Source organism: Pleurodeles waltl, chromosome 5, assembly GCF_031143425.1.
Source record: "Pleurodeles waltl isolate 20211129_DDA chromosome 5, aPleWal1.hap1.20221129, whole genome shotgun sequence".
Lineage (NCBI taxonomy): Eukaryota > Metazoa > Chordata > Amphibia > Caudata > Salamandridae > Pleurodeles > Pleurodeles waltl.
In genome coordinates, this window is record NC_090444.1 from 793,359,863 (window position 1) to 793,385,247 (window position 25,385).

General features: G+C 45.6%; 1 protein-coding gene across 5 annotated transcripts in view; it reads left to right on the forward strand.

The window, feature by feature from the left end:
• The window catches only part of NCOA7 (nuclear receptor coactivator 7), a 934,107-nt gene that overhangs the window by 845,172 nt on the left and 63,550 nt on the right, over positions 1–25,385 (forward strand). The gene's annotated exons all lie outside the window — the stretch shown is intronic.

Here is a 25,385-nt window from a genome sequence, read left to right on the forward strand (position 1 = left end):
GATAAGTGAAGGAGTCCAATTCCAATTCTTAAAGAATCTAGATAGCTTCTAATGTTACATTTTGAAATGCACTTGGGGGATAGAAAATTACATGATACAGTGGCTCATGTTAAATTTTGCAATACAATTGGGGGATTGAAAATTATATGAAACGGATCATTGGATAATTTCTGATGGGCAGAAGGATGATCCTACCTCACTGAGAATGTTTGCAGTGCCCATATTCAAAGTATCGATTATAGCCGCTTTAGAGGTCTTTTAACATGTATGCTGAAATGCTTTACCAGGAAATGATGCAACGTGTAATGCAGAATATATTGTTAGAAGTATAAAAATTCATGTATTTGTAGACGTGATCTGTTTTTAGCTATAATAAAACACATTTCAGTGTACATTATACACTTTCATTTGTTGCCCCTTTGCGCACAACTGTAGCATATTATGTGCTGTAACTAATACTAATACTATACTCCTATTTCCCTATACTAATCCACCACTAATCATTTTGGGTTCCGTAGTAGCATGCTACTCGCCAAGAAACGCTTTGACGCCACATCAGTAGTAGTAAACGCTATATAAATTGAATTACATTGATTCGCAGAAGACTATTTCTATGGTGTATAAACTGCTCTAAAGAAAGATCATGAAATAAGAGTGGGAATACACTTAAAAATTGAGATAGAGAAAACCGATCCGCAATAAAAGCAGGGGTAAGAGGAATTTGGAAATTACTTTTTTAGAGTAAATCCAGAGCATTATTTGAAAAAAAATAGGAAATAGCAAAGGAAATTACTTTTGTACTTTATGTATATATATCTATTTCTCTTTCTCTGTAGCCTATTGAGGCTTATGGAGCTGGTCAAGGCGCCATTCATCCCCTTTCTATTCATACCTGCTGCGTGGATGGGGTCCCTGGGGCCTCCCAGAGGCTCTGGGAGGGGTCGAGGTGTGTGTATGCGGGTGGGTAACACGTCGCCATCCCCTAAATAATCGTTTGTGCAGCACCCAGTCCATGGCCTACCCCAAGGGTTTCTTTTTGTAGTAGTACAGGAGGCAACACTTTTAAATTTGTAGCAACATTAAAAAAAATGGTTTGGACACAGGCAAGTAGGTTTCATCTGAGACATGGCCCCGCTGCTCCCCTGCCAGGCCTATGGGGATCACAGTATCCGTACCCTGCCTACTTATGTCTTTTTTTCTTTTTTCTTTTTTTTTAGACAGCTTTTTTGTAGATGTGTCTGGCAGCCAAATAATGTTCAAAATCAGATCTTGGGTATGTGGATCCTCTGCAGCATGAAATATAAGGGTTTTGAGCCTTAATTGCTCAAACTTCTGAACAGATTAACACCAATTCACAAAAAGCACTCTACCTCCGCCAAGATCTAGACTTCTGCCAAAGTTGATGTAAATCCATTCAGGCGTTGGGCTGTCGCGGTGTCTAAAGTTCCTATGAAAAAAGAAATAATGGTAAAACATGTTTTGGGGGACCTCCCCACCCTTTTTCTCAGCCCACACTTGACATTTCACCTAAAACCTTTTCATGTACAAACTAAGCAATAAGGAACACTTTTTTTTTTTTAAAGGTTTGTGAAGATTTGTCGAACATCACTCAAGTTATTTAGCGAAACAAAAAAGGGATTTCCTATGAAACACAATCCTAACTCGACCGCCACTCGGTTAAAAATATATATATATATATACATAATTTGTGACGTGTAGCTGTAGATACACTTGGTGTGCATACTCTTGCCATCCAGTGTTGGGGTTGGGAGTGTACAGCTTGTTTTTGTTCAACGAAGTCTATTTGAGTCATGAGGTATAGTGACTCCACCTATCTCTAGTAATGCGCATGAGCATCAGCTTCATTGTTAAATTGCTTTTTTTCTGGTTCCGACGTGTCTAAGTGTGCTCTGGTTCGACACAGCATGGTGCTCTCGCCGGGCCCTTTGATCTGTTCATCTGTCGACTCTACAATCTTCCTTGCTTATCAGGTCCACTCTTGCAAGTTTTTCGTGGCTTCATCCTACTGTGGTCAGCTTCTACAAGTTGTGGCCCTGCCATTTCAGCCCACCAGCACTTCTACATCTAAGAATGTAAACATGATGGAAAGAACTCCATTCTGCTTCTGCCCTGCTTGCCACGCCAGGTACCCGAGAACAGACTTGTACAAGGTTTGTAACCTCTGCTTGCCCCTCGACCATCAGGAGGACTTCTGCTCCACATGCCTTGCATTCCGTAACAAGAATCATCTTTGGGATTGGCAAGTGTGCTAATCGCTTCAACATCCATAGTGCTTCTTCAGAAAATGGAAGATCCTCTGGACTTTTTCCAGGACCAAAAGGAGCTCAGGGCATTTGCCATTAGGGACTCATCACAGGGTGTCTCTGTTGATTCAGTACATTCCCAAGATGGACAACAACTTGGCAGACCTGTTCAACAGGATGCATCAACAAGTTCATGAATGGGAACTCAGCCCCCAACTCCTCCTCTCTTGCTTCCATCGTTGGAAGTTCCCACAGATAGACCTGTTCGCCATTGCCAAAAACACAAAATGTCCAAGCTTTGCCCTTGGATTCCAACACTCGGTCCATGGACAATACACTATGAATGAATTGATCAGAGATATTTTTTTTTACACTTTTCCACCTTTCCCATGCCTTCCATTTGCCTTCCATTTGTGGTTCAGAAGTTGAGGCAGATAATCTTAGTAGCTCTAACCTGGGCCTGCCGGCCCTGGTTCATACTCTGCTTGAAGTCTCCTTAGTCCCTCACACGAACCTCCCCAACTGGCCAGACCTTCTTTCTCAAAATCGAGGTGCTCTCAGGCATCCCAGCCCGTAGCAGCTCAATCTTGCAGTTTGGCTCCTAAAGTCTTAGAATTCTGCAACCTTAATCTCCCTGCAGATTATATGGCCCTTCTAGAAGAAGCATTCTAGACCAGAACCAGGTCCTGCTATGCTGCTAAGTGGAAAAGGTGTGTTCATTACTGTGTCCATAGGCACGTTGACATTCACACTGCCTCTCCACAGGACATTGTCTGTTACCTTCCTAATTTACAAAAGTCGTGCTTTGCCTGTACGTCTCTCAGGCTTCATTTAGCTGCAGTAGCAGCTTACCTTTAAAATAGACAGCACACTTTACTTTTTAGAATCCCAGTTAATGCTTTTGTGGAAGGACTCAAATGGGTTATCCCATCACAGGTGTCCCTGTTCCGGTGGGGAACCTTAAGATTGTACTCACTAAACTAATGGGTTCTCCTTTCCAACCACTTCACTCTTGCCCCCTGCAAATTCTATCTTGAAAGGTGGCCTTCCTTGTGGCCATTACTTCCCTCCGGCGTGTCAGTGAATTACATACTCTCCCCTTGGAAGAACCTTCCTTTCCAGTACATCAGAATGAAGTGATTCTGAGAACCCAACCCTAAATTCCTAAACAAGGTAGTCTTCAGTTTTCATCTCAACCAAACTGTACACCTCCCGGTGTTCTTCCCACATTCAGAGTCTGCAGCAGAATTTGCTCTTCATACTTTGGATGTCAAATGAGCGCTCAAATACTACATTGATAGGACAACACCTTTTGTAAGACACAACAGCTCTTTGTGTCTTTTTCCAAACCACACAAGGGGCATATTAATTCTAAAGCATGGGTTGCATGCTGGCTTGTGAAGTAAATACAGGCATATTACTAACTTGAATGTCTCTATCACCTTTGTATTTTATCAGTGATTTTTTTTTTTTTTTTTTAAACTTTAAGTAGTATTTAATTACCTTAAGTTAATCCAGCCCCCTATTCTTGGCCTTTTACGGCCCTGGAGGCCCCATTCCCTGGGGCCAAACAATCACTACAAGGGGAGGGGGGCTCCACAGTCCCTCTCCTGGGCCAATTTCGGCCTTGGGGACTCCACACCCAAGGCCCAGCCAATTAGTGAAAGGGGAGGGGAGCCATGTGTGTTTACTCACAGTTTCTTGTTTTTGTTCTATCCCTTTTTTCAAAAAAATACGAAAAAGTTAACATTTTGAAAAAACACAAACAAAACAGTTGTTAAAAATGTTACTTGAAAAAACTACTCTTTCAGAGCTCTACTATACTTTCATTACGTATGCTGTTTGTACTATGTTCCTGTTTTTTTTCTCTTTCTTGATGACTCTTGTGAGACACTCACAAGAACTATGAAGCTTCCATATATAGCATGAGTGATTCTTGCGAGCCCCTTACAAGAGTCAGCCACACTGTCCTCTGCGTCCACTGCAAGGGGGCAATGTTATTTGGTTTGCGTTCGCAGCATCTCACAAGATCGTACTTTTAAAATTAATTTTACATTTCCACTGAACATATCCTGTTGTAATAGATATAATTGATATGCTCAACATTTTTGCTTTCCCTCCATTGTTTTTTTGTCTTTTCTGTGCTCCTGCGAGACTCTCTCGCAAGATCATAAAAACAGTAAAGAGGAAAATATTACATTTTCATTCATTACAATATTTATCTCTTATACTCCCCACTACTTGACTAAGGGGAGAGACTGGCCTGGTGTAGAGTAGGGTTCAAAGAGACACTGCCTCTCCATTTACAACTTTCCCCAGGCTCTCTCGTATGCATAATAGCATGCGGATGGTACTCACCTCACATGTAAGACCTCACTATTTTATACTAAGTATAACAAGTACTAACCTTCCCACTGACACCTCTCCACAGGGAAATAACCATATTCACTAGTGTGTGGGAAAAGATTGCCCTGTCCACTCACAGCTCTCCCCAGCCTGACAGATATATACAGTAGTATGAAGGGAAACTTTGCCTTCTGCACTCACACCTATCTCCACAACAGCTTAGATATACAGTACGGTATAGTGAACCAGTGTCATCTGTCCTCATACCTCACCTTAGAACAACAGCAAAATGTAGTGCTACTTGGGAAGGAAGTCGCCTCTCTGCTAACACATCTTATGAGTGTAAGAGGTGTCTCTAGTAGGGTTTGAGACAAATGTATCTCTCTACTCATACCTCTTCTTTTCCTGACAGGTATGCATAGTAGGTTGTGGGGAAAACTACCCTGTTTCCCGAGACAAGCATTGCTCTCTTGAATAATGCTTGTGCAAATTAGAGTGTGAAAGGTGGCTTACCTTTGTGATCACAACTATCCCATTATGAAAGTAGTACAATTGAAGTATAGAGTAGAAATTACCCTTATGCTGCATATCTATCATATGAAAACACACTGACCTCTTAGCTGAGACATCTACCCAGAGTAACACGTGCAACATACTCTGTGGGGAGAGACTGTTGTCTCTCCTTATACCTCTCCATGATAATGAAGATCATTAGTAGAGTGTAAAATTGATTATCTTCTCTTTTGACAACTGTGTCTTGCACAACCACTGTGCATATTTGAATGTAAGGTCACAATCATCTCTTTCAGACACCATCTTATGGAGACAGGCATGTATAGTATGCAGTACACAGACTGAGCTCTGTGCTGAAACTTCTCTCCACAGTGACAAGTATTTATACTACCATGTGCAAAAGAACAGCTCTCTCCACCAGCAGCGCGTGGTATAATATGAAATGCTTTTGCCTATGTACTAGCCCCTGCCTCTTGTATAAAAATCTTTATTCTACAGAGGGAAGAAACACTAATAACCATTTGTAAAGTAACACATTCTTCTTTACACCTTTCCTGTGAGGCAGTGTTTTACTCTTGAAATGCCAATATCTCCATTCAAACATCTCATGGGGTAAAATATGTGCACAGTAAGGTACGTAAGAACCCTAGGCCATGTATTAACATATTGCAGATGCTTTGTTTTAACATTTCAGAAGCATTGCCTCTTTTACTTACCACTACATAAAAATTGAACATTTCAGTTTTTAACACAACATCCAATACTTGGTAATATCTCGCCACATACTTAAGTCTACATCTCTAACCCTATGTTAATAAACATGCACCACTACAAAAAGCTTTTCACTCATTTAACCTTGTACAGAATAAATGTACCAACAGTATTGCTCTTACTGATACTTCTCAACAAAGTTCATTAAGTATATTTCTTATTAGCTGAACTTAGATCTGTTTCTTATATAGAGCTGAAGACACCAGTCTGTCTCAGTCCAAATTCAGTCACTTCAGCTGAGTAAAAATCCAACAGGCTTCCTTCTCCTCCAAATCACCAAGAACAATCTGAGCTATCCCTGGTTCTCCACCCAGTCACATCACAGCATTTCTTCAACCATGTAGTAAAAGTGGAAGCTACTGATTGAGCCCCACCTCCACCCCCGATACGATCTTGCACCACCCTTGCAGGATCGCAAAACACGTTGTGTCAGGCGCAATCATTTTCCATGCTGGTCTCGCAAGAGGTTTGTGGAATCGTAAAATACATTGTGGCAGGTTCAGTCATTTCCCTTGGGTCTTGCGAGCCTCTCACGAGATCGCACGTATCCATGCAGCAAGCTTCACTCTTTCGAAGCTTCTGAGACTCTCTCATGAGAGTCTCACAGAATCGCAACAAACTTGTATAGGAAATAATATGTTGGATGGAGTATCCTCTCCACTGAGACCTATCTCTTTCATGATGGGTGTGTGTTGTAGGGTCTGGGGCGAGACTGGCCTCTCCACACAAACATCTGTCTCAGGTGACACGTACATAGTATTGTGTATGGATGGACTAGCCTCTCCAGTGAGACCCCTTTCTTGGATGACAGGTGTGCGTAGTAGGGTGTGAGGTGAGACTGTCCTCTTCCCTCTGACCTTTCTTACATGAAAGGTGTGCAAACAAGGGTGTGTGCTTGGACTGCCCTCTCTTTTCATACCTCTTTCTCATCTAATGGGAGTGCATAGTAACATGGACTGTCCTTCCAGACCTCTCTCCCAGATGTTGAGTTTGTGTAATAGGGTCAATGTAGAGAGATTGCCTCTCCACTACGTCTCTCTCTCAGATGATGGCTGTGCATAGCAGGGTGTATTTGTGGACTACCCTCTCCTTCCAGACCTCTCTCTCAGATGACGGGTATGCATAGCAGGCTGTATAGAGAAAGACTGGCTACTCCAGTGAGACCTTTGTCTCAGATGACAGGTGTGGGTTTTAGGGTATGTATATATAGACTACCCTCTGCTGTCAGACCTCAGTCTCAGATGATGGATGTGCACATGGACTGACCTCTTCTGTCACAACTCTGTCTCAGATGATGGGTGTGCATAGTAGGGTGTGTGGAGAGAGACTAGCCTCTCAGTTAAGACCTCTTTTTTTGGATGACAGATTTGCATAGTATGCTCTGTCCAGGGACTATCCTCCCTGCTAATCCTCCCCTCCTTCTAATAATGGATGTGCATAGTAGGGTGTGGGAAGAGAGCCTCTTGAACAATCACAGGGCTCTAGCCTACTCACAACTTTTACAAATCCTATAGGCATAAACAGTACACTCTGACAAATACCATCTCCAGTGATACTCCTTCCTACAGTAGCAAGTGTGCATACTACAGTGTATTCAAAGATCACCTACTCTTTTTTTAATATTCACGATCCCACCAAGTCTAACAAGAGCGTTCTTTTTATGGAAAATAGGAATTAACCATATACTCATCACAGTAATAATCTCTTACACACTCCCTATCACAATTATGACCACAATATGCGCACGTTTTTAAGTATTCAGAACTCATCTACCGCTTTTTACTATTCACAATCCTCCAAGAGTCCAGCGAGATCGTAAAAGTTAGTGAAAACAATATAAATTTATTTTTATCACAGTAGTTATCCCTTAGACACCTCCTGTCTAAATCAAGGGGGACAGCATGCTTTTCTGCTGATTCCTTATATAGCTTTTTTATTTCATTTCCACAACACTTCGGATTTTTCATAGTAAACAGTAATGGCCACCATTTCATTTACAACATTTGAACAGCCAGGCAATGGGCGCACTCTCTTGCGAGTCCCATGGGAGCCTCTCTCTCTTGCCAGAGCGTGAAGGCTCACTGTAAGAACAAGCCTCTTGAGCAATCATAGGCCTCTCGTGTTCCGAACCGCCCAAATATCCAATTCTTTTTTACCCTTAATTTTCAAAAACTACTGAACGGATTTATACCAAATCACAAAAAGCACAATCTGCAGACCAAGAACTAGCATCCTGAAGAATTTGGTGTTAATTCCCTTCAGCAGTTTTTGCTGTAGCAGTGTCTTAAGAAGTCTATGAAAAACGCAAGGAGATTTTACATTTTGGGACCCCCTTTTTTATTGCCCCCCGCTTAACTGATCACCCTGAAATTTTCCAGGAAGGAGCTGAGGTGGCTGAACTTTTTTTGGGGAAGTTTCATGAAGATTCCTCAAATGGGGTTAAAGTAGTTTTCAAACCAAAAAAAGATTTGTCTGTGGAAAAGCATACCTAACTATAACTAACTATTGGCGACTGCCAGTAAGTAATTTGTGTATGTGTATGTACGTGTGTGGGTAAATATATATTTGCATATTAGTCAATGCAAATAAGAACAGTTGTCGTAGCCTTCCCCTCCTTTCTACTACAACTGTGTTTTAGAATGGGAGGTCCAGAAAGTAGCAGGTTTCTGGGCAGAGTGCGGGAGGGGGATAGAGATAAAATAATTAGAGGTCAGAATGGGGAGTCATACCTAGGGGTATTGGTTGGAAAGATGGGGGCCACAGCAGCATTTTAAAAAATCAGGTGATAGTTGAGGACGGCGTAGGGGAAAAGAAAGAACCGAAAAAGCAGGTTAGGAGATGGGTGCACATGAAAAGGAATATAGAACAGAGAGAGACTGGGTAAGTAAGTCGAAAGAGGTGCTGCAGAAAAACCTACTGTGGTTGTGAGAAAACAAATTTAAAAAACCAAAATAGATTCGAGAGATCTTTGGGACTGAAAATGGGGTGAGGCGGGGGCGAGGAGTTCCCCAGACAATGAACTCACAGGACTATGTATTTAAGTTTAGGAAACTCCAGCTTTTCACCAATGAATAAACTAAAGAAGAACTTCACTAAATAAACATAAACAATGAACTTCTGTGGATTTGGTGTCTTGGATGATAACCATAAGTTACCTAAAACTGAAGTACTTTTCAAAGATTTTTTAAATATTTTGTTAACATAGTTTGGCTTATGAGCAAACCAGAGAGCCACAAAATCTTAACACATTTGTTTTCAGTTGTTTATCTTGTCAATGTTATATCGGAGGAAAGCCGAAGGTGAGGATTTGGTAAAATTGTCCATATAAAAGGGTGGATTAAATGTGATTCCTAGTCCAATCTGCCACCATTGTCTACTGGGCTGCACTAATTTAATACCACTTTAGAAGCACAAGGAAAAGGACTGAAACATGTTAGTCTGACAAGTTGCTAAAAACAAAATCGTGCCCTTAGGAAACTCTACTTATATTTGTTGTCGGACCATGCTTGCTGCTATTAAGTGCATTGGCAGTATGTTATGAAGACATGCTTCTTGTGAGCCTGTGCTTGACTCGAGCCTCAGACATTCTGCTTTGAAGTGAAGCTCTGTGATTAGCATGAGCCATGGATATTCTGCTTTGATGTGCATTTTAGGAATCTGATAGAATCATTGGCATGCTGTTTTTATGTGCCAAAATGAGAAAACAGAGTTAAACCTCCACATGTTATTTTGTGTATTTGGCCAAGGCATGCTGGTTTGGGATGCCTGTACATCAAAACTGGTAGTTTATATTTGATGATCCTAACATGGTTAAGCTGGCTTTTGCTTTCCTTCCAACAAATTGGGACATTTCATGTGGGATCCTTGGGCCACTGACCATACCTCCAAACAGATTAACTGCTCTCTAATCTATTGCTTCTGAACCATGGTGGATTGCAGAGGCCTAGAAGGCTAGCACAAGCTTTCATTACAGATCCATTGCACCTTACACCTATGTAGCTTCTGTGACCCTCCAAGTGCAATTATTGGCAATTTGTGATCTGAAGCCTAACACAAGTGAATAAGGTGTTTCCTGCAGTGAAACTTGTACAATTCTATCCCTGCTGACATGGGATCCCTTTTCCCAAGATCGTGGGCCTTCATACTTTGTCTCGCTCGAAGTCCAGCCCAGCTAAACTTGACTCAGACATCACAAATTAGAGTCTGTGGTTTTGGACTTTAAAATAACCTTCGAGAAATATCGAATCATGCTGGTGAGCAAAAGTGTCTGGCAGCTGAGTGTCTAGCAAGATTATTCAGTTTTTTGGGACATGGATGGAAAGTAAACAGTTTGTGAAATGGTTATAACAAATTGACCATCCTGTTCAGCTGCAGTCGTGAAGCACGGGGCCAGCTGTTTGTTTCACTGTGCTGTTGAAGCACTAGGGGATCAACTGGTAGTACGCCAAACATTAGAAGGAAAGATTCTCTGTTTTTCAAATGGTTGGTTGGATTTTGATTGGGTCATACAGGAAGGAATTTCTGTAGGAGCCTTGTTGAGAAGGTTCATAAGCATCACGCAAAATTTAAGGTGTCAGAAATAAGCAGGCTGAAAACTTGACAGCCCTGGACTTTCGAACCCATACACCCTCCAAGCAGGAGCATATCTGAGCAGTGCATGTCCCTACCCCATCTGCGTCCTGCACTGTCTGGGACAGATGGTTCCCCATAGTAGAACTGTAGCCCTGAAACCGCAGCCCCCACAGTAGGCCTGACACCTAAGCTTGACTTTTTCTTGCCTGTACATGTCCTTGTGGTAAGCTTTCATTGCAGTTACCCATGTACATGTCTTATATGTGTAAAACGTTTGCAGTGCTGCTCCCTCTACTGTAATTATTCCTGTTGTAGAATTGGTGAGGGCCTGCCCGGGCTGAGCCTGGCAGTTCAAAACAAGCATTGGCAAAGCCAATAGGTTTCCCTTATGCAAGATATATTTGATTTGTCAGTGTTTTATGTTGCACAGCAGCACGAGTCGCTGCGCAACATGACTTAGTCAGTGGAAAACCAAGCACGGGGGCAAGCCATAGGGGGGAGTAGCAACAATGGACAGCAGGAGTGCACAACTGCAACAAAGGGAGGATGTGGTATATGGAAACTCTCCTAAAAAAAGAAAATTATGAATAATGAAGCCAGTACTCATGCAAGCACTCCAATACATTAGGATTTAGCTTGCACTATATAAAAAAAATGAATAAAATAAAACAAGATAGGCACAGTGGAGGAGGGTGCGAGGAACAGCAGCAATGGTGGGAGAAGGGGATGGGTGAAGAAGCTCGCCTAAATGAATGAATACATCCTTGTGATTGTGTAAAGTGTGCCATTCCTGAATGTCTCCCAATGCTGTGTGCTGACAGTGGGTTACAGTCAGGGGGCTCAGGTACATTCAGAAACATGCCTCCGATAAGGACACAACTCCTGCTCACAATGCCCATTGATCTCACATGAGAATACTGTAAATCTTGGTGTGGAGAAATTCATGCCAACATCCAACCTTTGCTGGCACGCTTCTGCTACTTAAAGCGAGCAGAAAACATGGCTAAATTAAATTAAAAACAAAGTGCAAAGCCAATAGATCTCTTATAGGGAAAACGTATTAGCTTTGCCGGTGCTTGGTTTCAGTGTGATGTATGTTTGGTGACAGGCAGGCAGCCTACCCAATTAAAGGTTGCAGTCTAACTTGTAGTCTAACTCTGGGAGCAGTAAATTGACTGTGGTCATTGTAAGAAAGTTAGTTTGCCCAGGACATATTAGGGAGATAAAGCAGTCTCTTCCTGCACAAACAGCAACACAGGCCTTGCCACTGATAGCCCTAGGGTGTAGGGAAGGCCTCAGTTGCAACATTGCTTCAACTGAGCCTGGTAACTCGTTATTTGGCATTTATACAGTGCCCAGCAGGCCACTGGTGTGGTATTGCACCGCTTCAGGTATCTCCAAAGGAAAAAGCAGACACCAACTTGCAGAGGGGTCTTCAAAAGGTTCGAGCTCCATGTTATCGAAACCCGTCCACCTACTGGTGCTTTCTAGTACTAGGGAAGTGTTGGATAACACACATGATGTAAGAGAGCTTCCCTCGACTCACCCCTCTAACAGGATGTTGGAAAACTAGCTGTTGTGGGGGCTCAGTCAGTGTGTCTGCTGCAGAGACCTACTTTAACTGCTTGAAGATCAGAGGGTTAGATTCCGGCAGAGCCCTTAAGTCTTCTGAGCTTGATGCAAGGGGTGCCTCCTATTTAGGCGCACTGATTAATTGAGCATGACGCAAAAAAGGTATGCTTTTAATACGGACGAGGGCGATACGTTTGGCACAACTTTATGAAACAATCTGTCTACTCAAAAGACTAAAGATGTAAATGAGAACACACAACTGACAAGTTAAATGAAAAAAAAAAACAGGGGGCAGAATTGGAGTGCACTGGAAAGGATCCTGCCACCAAGAACCAACAGGTGAACAGAACTAACGCCCTCCACAAGTAGTCTTGTGAACTCTATCCAGTCAGCACTGCGAGGAAATCAGCCAAGTATCACTTCATAGGACCAGCAAATGGCTACATAGGTAAGGAACACGGGCAGTCCTAGGCAGGCTTAGTGAAGCAGAGTAGGCCAATAAAATCTTTATAGAGAACAACAATTTTTATGTATTTCTTTGTGAAGCGACTTGCAGGTCTATGTCGGAGACTGGAACGTAGCACAGAAGTCACAAAATGCCAGGGCTAACAGGTCACCAGCGTGACCACACTCATGGGAGACACTGACCACTGATCGAGGTGACTGGCGAGGGCAGGTTTCCAGCCATCAGGTATTCAAAAGCAACCTAATGCATTCTGGGAGCTGCAGGCTGTATCCACATCAACGGAACAAAATACCAGGTTACAGTGGTGGGCAAAAGGTAATCGGAAGACAGGAAGAGGGTACCCCACTATGGCATCAATATAAAATTATATATTTTAAATTCAGAATCAGACGTAGAATAGTGTACATTTTAGGAACACTATACATCTAAAAACATTAACAAAGCTAAACAGCTCTGCAGAGATATTTCGCTTTGTTAATGGTTTATGTGGTGGATGGGAGGGCCATGAGGTGCTTGCGGATGGAGGGTATTGGGGCAGAACAGGCAAGCAACATGAGGGGAGTAGGAAGGGGGATGAGTTGTTGGCTGTAGACACATGCAGTCTCTGAGTGCCGTGCCTGTAAGTGAAAAAGGACTACCTGTTGGTCAGTGAATGAACTCTGGCCACAGGAATTAGTACTTATCTATGCTCCATGGCATGGAAGAAGTCTGAAGACCAGGGTGAAGCCGGAAGCCGGAGACCCTGGAGGAGGTGCTGACCAAAAGGAAGCAAAAAAACGAGAGTGACGCATGAGCAGACCAGTGTAAGTAAAGGTAAGTAATGGGCGGACACTAGGCACCTTTTACGATTTATTTTTTATTTTTTATTATTATTATGTAAAAAAGATTTTGCAAGCACAGCAGAAGCCTGTGCAGGTGAAACCTACAAATGGACATTGAATCTAGGCTCTACCCGATCCTCTTCTTTTGTCCTTTCATGGCTGAGTTTAAAAAAAAAAAAAGACTGCCAGTCATAAACTAGAAAGTTGACAGCTGCAGCGTATGTGCGACTCTGTATCTGGAAATCTGGGCAGAGCCTGTGTTCAACAGTCACATGAGGCAACTGGACACCAGAGCAGCTCCTCATTTTTCCCCACATATTGTGGATTGTAACCCTACCCAGGGAATGTAGCTTACCATAGAGAGTTCTGCGAAAAAGCCAAGATGTGGTCATTTTTTTTAAAGAGAAAATGGAAAAATCTGATATGCAAGAAATGTTTTTTTCAAAAAATAAATTGTATCGACAAAAGGTTTGCATTGCTAAGACCCCCCTTCTTTCCAGGATTCAGAAAGGAAAAGAGAGCAGAACAATTTTTGCAGTTTTGCGTGTTGGTCAGTATTGCTTATTTATGCGGGCATTAACTACTTACATTTTATGAAACCCATGTATAAACCCAGAAAGATAAATATTCCTAAAAATTCCTGAAAACTACAGAAAATTCAGATTTCAGTAAATTTGTGCAGATATTTTAATGATTTCCCAAAGAAGGTAAATATTGAAATAAAAAAAGTGAACGTAAACAGTTAAAAAGGAGAAATATGCAACACGTTTTTTTTTTCTCTTAAGTCATTGTACGAAGGTAATCTACAAAAACCTGTCATCCTAGATTTGTCAACTGGCCTTTGTCTAAAATGTTTTTTTAATCTGATAGAGACCTCTAGTCGCAGATTCCTTATCTCAGAATTATCCCCAGATGTCAGAGATGTGGAAATGTTTCGTAAACAGTACCCATGCACGCCTTTAGGTGGCGTGGTTAAGCTCTGCGTGGCATCTGCATTCATGCCAGAAGTGACATACGTGATTACTATACATGCGCCACCACAGTGCACTGTCAGTTATTTTCTTTCTGTGCCTGCAGTGCAGATTCATGAAGCGCTACCCCTCCCCCAGTCACTTTTTAACTGACCTTTTTTCAACCCTTTTGTTGAAGATTTTTGAGACTTTGTCTCTTGGTGTGGCAGGGATGTCCGTGCGGAAGGCTTGTACAATGCCCTTTGGCACCTGTCACTGGCAGATATCAGTTGCGGACCCACACCTCCTCTGCCTTTGGTGTCTTGAGCGCGAACATGACGCCAATACCTGCATTGATTGTTGTGCCATGCACCCCAAGGTCTTAATGGAGCGGTCCCTCAAACTACTTGCTGCTCGACATCGCAACAGTCTTTATCTTGGTAGAGGGTAAGGTCCCAGGATCAGTCAAGTAGCCATTCAAGTGCTCATCGTCTCAGTCAGTCATCCTGGTGTTCGAGTAAGTCCCACAAGTATAAGAAAAACAAGAAGAAGAAGATATCTTAAACTTTGCCCCATCCGTCAGAATCACCTGAAAAGGGAGGGTCGGCATTCGAGGCCTGGCATCATAGTTGATCCTGGGCGGTTTCCGGAAACTGGTGCAACCCCCGCTCAGGAGGGGCTCCTACTGGTCTTCTGCTGGCAGGTTTGCCCCCGGCACCAGTTGGGGCCCTGGATCCATGAATCAATCTGGACCGGCACCAGCCGTGCAACCACGACGGGCTCCACTACCGACATCCCTGACGCCCGCCAGCAATGCAGTCCACATACTTAACTCCGACCCAGACGCAGAGCCAAACTGGCGTCGTCCAAAGCAGGAAGGCCCCAACAGGGCAGATTCCACCTAGATCGGAGCCTGTGCCCTATTCATTTGGGGTAGGACTTGGGTATGATTGGGTGTGGCCACTGGACCCTGATGAATACCAGCCCCTAGATCCAGTCCACTATTGTAAATAGGTTTCTTAAAGGTCTACAGCACATTCCCCCAGCTTCCTTCATTATGCCTCAGTGGGACCTTAACTTGTTTCTTAGCTTTCTAATGTGTGTTTCCTTTGAGCCACTTCATAGCTGTCCTCTTGGGTTCCTCACCATCAAGACAGCCTCTATGGTGGCAATTATATCTGCCGGGAGAGTCCGTGAACTGCAGGCACTGTCATCTCAGCCTCCCTTGAGCTCTTCCCCCTCCCTCCCCCAAGACAAACTGGCCCTTCTGACTTGAGCATCCTTCTGATCAAAGGTAGCCACCCTGTTCCCATAGGCCAGTCCATTACCTTCCCTAACTTTAATACTCCACATCAGCCTTTTAAAGAAGAGGAAAGACTCCACGGCTAGATCCAAAAAAGCATTGTCATTCTACCTTGACTGCACAAAATTGTTCAGGGGGCGATCAACTCTTCGTGAGCTTTGTCGGACCTTGTTCTGCTTTCCTTCTTATCTCGTATCAGAGCTTACAGAACATATCAAGAATGCACTTCTGAGTTCAAAGAAGTCCTTTATTGTTGTTAATTCCTCCCTACCTACAAGTTCTTGAGGGACGAATTAATAGATTTCAAGCTCAAAAGTAGTCACAGCATTAAAACAAAGTATATATCAGTTCTTCTCAGTTGCAATGTACACAGCAGGTTATATATATAAGATATTGAATGCAAAGCAAAACAAATACTTCACCGTGTGAGAAACTGTTTACAGCTTCATCTTTCTGGGGTCTGCAAGTTGATGACTCCGGTCAACTGCGAGAAAGAGATTATCTACCCACACGGGAGACTGGCAACTGGCACCAAGTTCCAGTCTGAAGTCAGGCAGAGTTCAATCTAATTCTCTGTAGCCCGAGTCATCCCTACAAAAGCGTGCCCCCTCCTCTCAGACCTGGGAAAACTACGCAAGCCTTCGGAGACTGGCCAGATCTCCTAGATTCCTCCTCTTACCAAGCCTGAGCAGAAAGGAAAACACCAAATGTACTCTCTTATCAGGTCTAGTCTGGTGTGAGAAAAACATCTTGGTTCATCTTGTGCAAAAACATAGCTTGGAAAAATACAGCTTGGATTCTCAACTGCAATGTTTAACTCCACGTTAAAGGCAATAGGCAGCTAACCTAAATATCAAATGTAATGTCTAATGTCAAGTCAAGCCAATAGGTAGCTGAGCTGAATACAAAATGTGATGTCTAATATCATGTCAAAGCCAATAGGCAGCTAAGCTGAATACAAAATGTAATGTCTAATATCATGTCAAAGCCAATAGGCAGCTGAGCGGAATACAAAATGTAATGTCTAATATTATGTCAAAGCCAATAGGCAGCTAAACTGAATACAGCATGTCAAAGCCAATTGGCAGAATACAGAATGTAATGGCTAATGCAATGTCAAAGCCAATAGGCAGCTAAATTGAATACCGAAAGTAATGGCTAATGCCATGTCAAAGCCAATAGGCGGCTAGGCTGAACAAAACATATAATGTGCTACTGGTGAACATTGAGCAACTAATATGCGCAGTGGTGAAACACAAAGTCATTGGTCAAACTTAATTAATAGCATCACATTCCACCCTATGACCAATGAATTTTTGTTTCACATATCTCGTTTCAAACAAAAACCAAAAAAAAACATCAGCACAAAAAAAAACATTATCAGCAAGTCAGATTTGAATGATCAAAGCAATCACTGTAAAGCAATGGAAGTGGAACCTTTCACATCAGATACATCTACACAGAAAAGACTGAAACTTTTATACTCTGCTCTAAAATAGCAATTTGATGTAGCATGAGTACGACTCATGTAAAGGTGCACGGTCCACCTGAAAGGTTTGCTGGAAGATACGTGAAAGTCAGAGTTCCATACGGAAAAAAAACACAAACAGTTAACTGTTAAGGTTGCTTAGTTCCAGTGGAAGAATGTAATCAAACAAGTTGAACTTGAACTGAAGGCGCCATTTGCGCAAAATGGATCCATGGTGCTGGCACTTTACTCAGCCAGGTCCAGGTTGGGGGTTTGGTCCCTTCCCCGACCCCACACGCACACACCCGAAGGGGGACCACACAGCACACTCAGGGACAGTGGCGAAACGTGGTAGGATCTGCAAAAGAAAAAAAGTATGACTTTTCTTGCAAATAACATTTGTCATTTGAAATGTACCCTTCCTCTTTCTTTCGCTGTTTTATAATCAGCAGGACGTTTTTGGGGCCCTTTGTTATAATTTCTGCAGGTTCTGGAGGGTTACTTGGGGCTTCAACCCACACCTCAGCACTGAGGTTCTTATCTGCTGCACCACAGCTTCCCTTTCTGTGCACTGTCAGAAGGGCTGGGGCAGACTCATTCTTTACCAAACCTCCATTCACTGCATTTTTGACAAGTTGGGCCATTCTGTCTCCAATTTGTATGAATAAATCAGATTATTTTCTAGTTATCAGCATAATTTCGATTTCTCCTTGGTAATCTGCAGCAATCACTTCCCCTAAAACCTGATCAATTTGCCATATCTGTTCTGGTAACTTTCCTCTCCCCAACTGCTCTGTGACTGCTTGTGGGACAGATTGCTTTTGTGCGTGCGGCACAGTTTTTATCAAATCTAGTGGAATGTGCATCTCTCTCATCTCTGCCGACCTGTAAGTGCCTTTTTCTCTCAGCTGTACCACATTTCTGGTGCACCCACTTAGCCATCCCCACTAAGTCAGAATTCTGGGTGTACACTTCTCTCTCTGAATTATTCTCTTTAACATCTGCAAGGGAATTGAACCAGTTAGGTGCAAGCCATGTGGAAAACCAAACGGCTAAACCATTGGCAGTAAACCAAGAATCAGCGTAAAAATGACACATCTCAAACAGCTCTTGCTTTAAAATCTGACACACATTGTATAACGCTGTTCCTTCTACTGTGCCAGAAAACAACATTTCAGTTAATGAATCATTAGTCAAACAAACATGCTTTTTATCCTCAGTGGACACGAATTCAAATGGTGCACTCAATTTCACTGGTGACTCTTTTACCTGTGGTACTCTAGCCCTGTCTTGCAAGTACCAGATCCAGTGTATGATCCTAGCTAGGGGCACTCTTTTCTTTCCCTGTTCCTGATTTACATGTAAATCAGTGTTTCCCTCTTGCACTGCGCAGAAACCTAAAGTCTGAATTATTTCATTTGCCAAATCACAAGCGCGCAGCTGCATATTGACATTATACCAAAGTGTTAGGATTTCACTCAGATGAGGGCTATTCTGTTTCCAAAAATCAAACAAGCTAATGAAACTCGGTGTCTCTTGCTTAGTGCAAACAGTAAGAAGCTCTAAAATCTTTCGTTTTACTTCATTTTGCAACCGTAACTCGTAAATCACATTCTGAGCTCGGTCCCTGTTATCAGTTAAGGAATGCACTTTGACTGCCAAAAAACCTGGCTCACACAGAGGCTCAGAGTAGCTCGAAGCTGTCTTAACCCCCTCATTACTGGAATGGGAAAAGACAGATTCTTCTAAAACAGCATTTTTATAACTTTCAGCATTATCTTGCAATAATGTATTCTGGCTAATTTGCTCACGTAAATTCTCATTTTCATGTTCCAACTGCCTACATTTCTCCTGCATTTCTCTGTAAGCAGATAAAAGTATCCACACCCTTCTGTCAAAAACAAAAGGAACATCACTGCTCTCAAAAGGCACATTTTCTAAATATGCTTCATCACAGAAAGAAAACGTATTTCTCACAGCACCATCAGGCATTTTAACTACACCTGCATTTTCAAACATGGTCTGCCCTGCTTCTGTAATTCTCCAAACAACAAAAAAAACAATTACACTTTTAAATTGTGCACGTAGAAATCTATAATTCGTCCCTACCCCACTTCTGGTACCAAAATGTTCTGCTTTCCTTCTTATCTCGTATCAGAGCTTACAGAACATATCAAGAATGCACTTCTGAGTTCAAAGAAGACCTTTATTGTTGTTAATTCCTCCCCACCCACAAGTTCTTGAGGGACGAATTAATAGATTTCAAGCACAAAAAAGTATCGCAGCAATGAAAACAAAATATATCACAGTACTTCTCAGTTGCAATGTACACAGCAGGTTATATATATAAGATATTGATAAGATATTGAATGCAAAGCAAAACAAATACTTCACCGTGTGAGAAACTGTTTACAGCTTCATCATTTCTGGGGTCTGCAAGCTGATGACTCCGGTCAACTGCGAGAAAGAGATTATCTACCCACACGGGAGACTGACAACTGGCACCAAGTTCCAGTCCGAAGTCAGGCAGAGTTCAATCTAATTCTCTGTAGCCTGAGTCATCCCTACAAAAGCGTGCCCCCTCCTCTCAGACCTGGGAAAACTACGCAAGCCTTCGGAGACTGGCCAGATCTCCTGGACTCCTCCTCTTCCCAAGCCTGAGCAGAAAGGAAAACACCAAATATACTCTCTCTTATCAGGTCTAGTCTGGTGTGAGAAAAACATCTTGGTTCATCTTGTGCAAAAACATAGCTTGGAAAAATACAGCTTGGATTCTCAACTGCAATGTCTAACTCCACGTTAAAGGCAATAGGCAGCTAACCTAAATATCAAATGTAATGTCTAATGTCAAGTCAAAGCCAATAGGCAGCTGAGCTGAATACAAAATGTGATGTCTAATATCATGTCAAAGCCAATAGGCAGCTAAGCTGAATACAAAATGTAATGTCTAATATCATGTCAAAGCCAATAGGCAGCTGAGCTGAATACAAAATGTAATGTCAAATATTATGTCAAAGCCAATAGGCAGCTAAACTGAATACAGCATGTCAAAGCCAATAGGCAGAATACAGAATGTAATGGCTAATGCAATGTCAAAGCCAATAGGCGGCTAGGCTGAACAAAACATATAGGGGGTCATTCTGACCCTGGCGGTCGGTGATAATGCGGCGGGCAACCCGCCAACAGGCTGGCGGTTCAAAAAATGGAATTCTGACCCTGGCGGGAACCGCCAACAGAGCCCGCCACTTTACCACTCCGACCGCCACGGCGGGACAGACAAACAGCGCGGCGGTCACCGCCAACAGGCAGGCGGCAGACAATGTACCGCCCACCCTATCACAACTCACCAATCCGCCACCTTATCCGGGGTGGGAGCCCCGCCGATAAAAACACGGCGGAAACAGACTACGAACGGGAAAACGCTCACCTCTATACACTCCACGAGGACAGAGGACAGCATGGAGCCCGAATTACACATCCTACCCGCTCTCGTCTACCTGCTCATCTACCACGAGTACGAACTCCGGCGCAGACGACAACGGTGAGTACCGCACCTACGACACAGGGGAGGGGGGAGGAGGAAGGGTTATTGGCACACACATACGCATCACACCCACCCCCAACTATCTACACACCAATGCAGAGCACCAAGTCAAAGTGACCCCACCCAAACCCCCCGGAATAACGAAAAGATATGATTAAAGTGAGAAACAACATTTATGTAAAAAATAGGTTCATGGAAGACATGGTTAAATAGGAAAATGATGGAAAAAATTTCAAATGTAAACATTGCGTGACCGAGAAATAGAGGCAGAAAGTCCCGCACAGTCACAGAAATTGCAAATGTCCGTGGGCCAAAGTGTATCAACACATGGGCAAAGCCCACACAGGAGACCTGAGTCCGTTGGAGAGAACACTGCAGGGGCATCAGATGACAAAACTACAGGCACCTCAGGGGGAAGGGAAGGTGGGGCACCACAGCCACATGAGTCCACGACGCCAGATCCAAGAAGGGGCCACCATGCCCACTGTTCAATCCTGGGGAGTGCAAAGCATCAGTCTCTCAAGTCTCTACAGTGGGTGGCTTGCCCACTGTCATATCCTGGGGAGTGCAAAGTCACAGTCCATCAAGTGGATAACAGTCTCCACAGGCAATGGAGGAGGCAGGGTGGGCCGAGTGCAGCGTGAACATTAGCACGACACAGAACCGGCACAGTCATTGGGCCAGCGGTGCTTGAGACGGCGGGGCCCAGCGGAGCGGTGTTTGACAGGAAGGGCCCAGCGGAGCGGTGCTTGACAGGAAGGGCCCAGCGGAGCGGTGCTTGACAGGAAGGGCCCAGCGGAGCGGTGCTTGAGATGGCGGGGCCCAGCGGAGCGGTGCTTGACAGGAAGGGCCCAGCGGAGCGGGGCCTGTCTTGGCGGGGCCCTCTTCTGCGGTGCCTTCCTGGACGGCGGGTCCCTCTTCAGCGGTGCCTTCCTGCACGGCGGGTCCATCTTCAGCGGTGCCTTCCTGCACGGCGGGTCCCTCTTCAGCGGTGCCTTCCTGCACGGCGGGTCCCTCTTCAGCGGTGCCTTCCTGCACGGCGGGGCCCTCTTCAGCGGTGTTTGTCCTGTTATTCCAGGGAGTCAGACCTGGGCAGGACTCCCTGCTCAGTCGCCCTCCGACCGTGCAGTTGCTGGACCCTTCGGTGACGGTGTCCTGGGCCCTTGGGTGTCCTCCCTCACACCCGGGATGGGGCTTGTGGGGCCCTCCTGGTCCACGCTCCTGCTGCCTGACTTCTCCGCCCTGCTGCCCTTGCCCTCCTTCGCTGTGGCTCTCTGGGCCTTGCCTCCCCTGGATGTTGTGGCAGGTGAAGTGTCCGAACTTTGGTCCTTGGGGGCAGCCGTGGCACTCCTCCCGCGGCGGCCCCTCACTTTCCGGGTGCTCTTTCCAGGGGGGGGCTGGCTGTCCCCTTGCTGCTGACCGATGTCTCACTGCTGGCAAAGGGGGGACTCCAAAATCCTTGGACTACGCTGACACGTGAACCCGGGCTGGTGGTGGCTGAGGTGCTCTTGGGACTCTTAGCAGATGGAGGGGGTGGGTCAGGTGAGGGAAAGAGGTCAACATTGGAGAGGTAAAACTTTTTAGGACCATGGTAAACGGTAGGTGCAGTGGTTATGGGAGTGGAGGAAGAGGAGGTGGTTGTAGGAGAGTCAGGTGTGCTGTCCTTGGGTGAAGGTGCATGGGCTGCAGGCTGTCGTGAGGTGGTTGGCTGTTGGGTGAGTGGCTGCCTGCGTTTGTGTGTCTTGGAAGAGGGGGTGACAGACACAGTGGGAGAGGACACAGGGGACGTGTAAACGGCAGTGGGGGTGGTGACTGCACGTGTGCGGACTGTACTGGAGGGTGTGCTGGTGATGGGTGTACTGGCTGTTGGTGGTGTGCATGCAGGTGTGAGTGTAGACGTCACAGGGAGGGAGGAGGGAGACGAGGAGGTGGGGGACACAGAGGTGGTAGTGGCTGTTGGCATGTCTGCATCTGGGTGTTGCTTGGGTGAATGTTTGTGTGATCTGTGGTGCTTATGTCTGGATGAGCTGCCCTTGGGTGTTGAGGTGTGTGCAGGCTGGTCTGATGGTGTGGATGGGATAGGCAGAGGAACAGGAGACAGAGACAGGGTGGAGGCAGTTAGAAGAGGGAGGCTGGAAACGGGGACAATGGCTGCCGTCACTGCTGAGGCCAGAGAATTGAATGATCGTTGATGGGCAGACTGACCCGAATGAATGCCCTCCAGGTATGCATTGCTACAATGCACCTCCCTCTCTACCCCCTGGATGGCATTCAAAAGGGTAGTCTGCCCAACAATGATGGTCCTCAGGAGGTCAATGACCTCCTCACTGAGGGCAGCAGGGGTAACCGGGGCAGGGCCTGAGGTGCCTGGGGCGAAGGAGATGCCCGCCTTCTTGGGCGAGCGGGCACGGAGCGTAGGCTGAGGGGCTGCTGGGAGGGCAGAGCTGGTGCGCTGGGTGGCGGCTGTACCTGTAGAGGCGGGGGGCACGGATGTTGGCGCCACCGCTAGGGAGCTCCCATCCGAGGACGTGTCGGTGTCGCTGGTTTCACCACGGCTCCCCTTTGTGAAGCTCCCCTCGCCCTCCGTATCACTGGTGGCCTCGGTGTCTGTGCCATGGCCCACCGGGGCCTTGTGAGTCGCAGCTCCCTCGTGCTCCGGTGCCAAGTCTCCTCCGCCTGATGATGCTGAAGCACACATGCACAAGAAGATAAAGAAAAAGGGTGGGGGGAGACATAATAAAAGGTTGAGTACATGCATTGTCAACACCGTTGGCGGAGAGGACAGACACAGGAGCCTCATGCACTAAGCCGCGCAATCGGGGTACACTACTGAGTACTTGTGACTGGGCCAACAGGTCTAGGGACAACAAACGCGCACATGGGTGATGCAGGACCATGGCTGGCTGTACCTGGCACCGTACAGAGGTGGGGGGCGGGGGCACAGGGACATGGCTAAAGGAGAGGAAAACAATACAGAAAGCGCCCTGGCCTAATGTCACCCACAGCCCTCCTCCCCCACCCAGGCACCTCCACTGCGCGTAAAGATAGCTGAATGTGCTGGTACTCACCCCCTTGTGTCTGCTGTGATGTCGTCACGCGCCCATCCAAATCGGGATAGGCCACCGCCAGGATCCGGGACATCAGGGGGGTCAGGGTACGACTGGCACCCCTCCTAGGTTGGGAGGCCATCCCCAGCAGTGACTCGGCGGTCTTCCTGGTCCTGCGGCGGATGTCCTCCCACCTCTTGCGGCAGTGGGTGCCCCGTCTGTTGTGGACCCCCAGGTTCCGGACTTCCTTGGCGATGGCACGCCAAATGTCGATCTTCTGATGGGCGCTGACCTATTTGACATGTACAGGGTGGAAATTGAAATATCATCAGATTTCCGCATGATAGATGCGATTGGCCCCCCCTCCACAACCTTGCCATGTGGCACATGCTCTCATCTGTCGTGCCTTGCACTCGTCATTGTCCCCCTACCCCACCATCTTACATCCACCATACACAACCCAGGCATAGCCCATTCAACGTGCACACAGTGTACTTACCTGTTGGTCTGGAGGACCGTAGAGTCGCGCATACTGGGGCAGGACCCCATCCACAAGTTTCTCCAACTCTTCTGTAGTGAAGGCAGGGGCCCTTTCCCCAGTCGCAGCAGCCATTGTATCTCCCAGACCGAGGTCACAGCAGCACTTGCAGTATAGGTCCTCTCCTGTGGATGATCAGGTCTTGAGTGATTAACCAGATAGAAAATGGCGGCCATGCCCGCGGCGGCGCGTACCGCCGCGGTGCGTTCCGCAACCGCAGCTAGTCATTGGCTCGTGAAACCCATAGGGTTCGATGTTAACCAATGCGGCTTTGCGCCACGGTCTTCGACCGCCTACCGCCACGGTGTGTCACGCCAGCGCATTGACCTCACATCCCACTGTCACACTTCTCAGGTCAGGCAGCCGCCATTACAAGGGACCACAGGGCTTAATTACTACTGCGTCACACAGGCCTAGGCCTTGCATTGCCACTCATACAAGCCATTCAATGCATTGAGAATCGTGTACTGTGCAAGCTGTAGTTACGTACCTGTGGGTTGCTTGACTCTGTGCTCCATGTTGTCCTTCCTAGGCACCGTCCGCTGGGACTTGCGAGGAGAAGGATGAATCCTCCTGTGTACCGACCGCTGGTGGACCTGTCGACAATGGAGGAACGTCATATAATACTTCACTACCGACTTGACCGAGCCACTATACATGAACTGTGTGCCCAGCTGGAGCCAGCACTGATGTCCCCCATCCGCCAACCCACAGGAATTCCCCCTCTGGTGCAGGTTCTGTCAGTCCTCCATTTTTTGGCAAGTGGGTCTTTTCAGACAACAGTGGCCATGTCATCAGGGATGTCTCAGCCTATGTTTTCTAAGATTTTGTCCAGAGTGTTGTCTGCCCTGACGAAATACATGCGGAGCTACATTATTTTCCCTGAGGAGGGTGATTTGGCCACTGTGAAGGCTGACTTCTATGCCCTTGGACATATCCCCAACATCATTGGTGCCATTGATGGGACCCATGTGGCCCTAGTACCCCCAAAAGACGATGAGCAGGTGTACAGAAACAGGAAAAGTTACCATTCGATGAATGTCCAGGTGGTCTGTTTGGCTGACCAGTACATCTCCCATGTAAATGCCATGTTCCCTGGGTCAGTGCATGACGCGTATGTTATGCGAAATAGCAGCATCCCCTATGTGATGGAACAGCTAAAGAGACACCGTGTGTGGCTAATAGGTGACTCTGGTTACCCCAGCCTGCC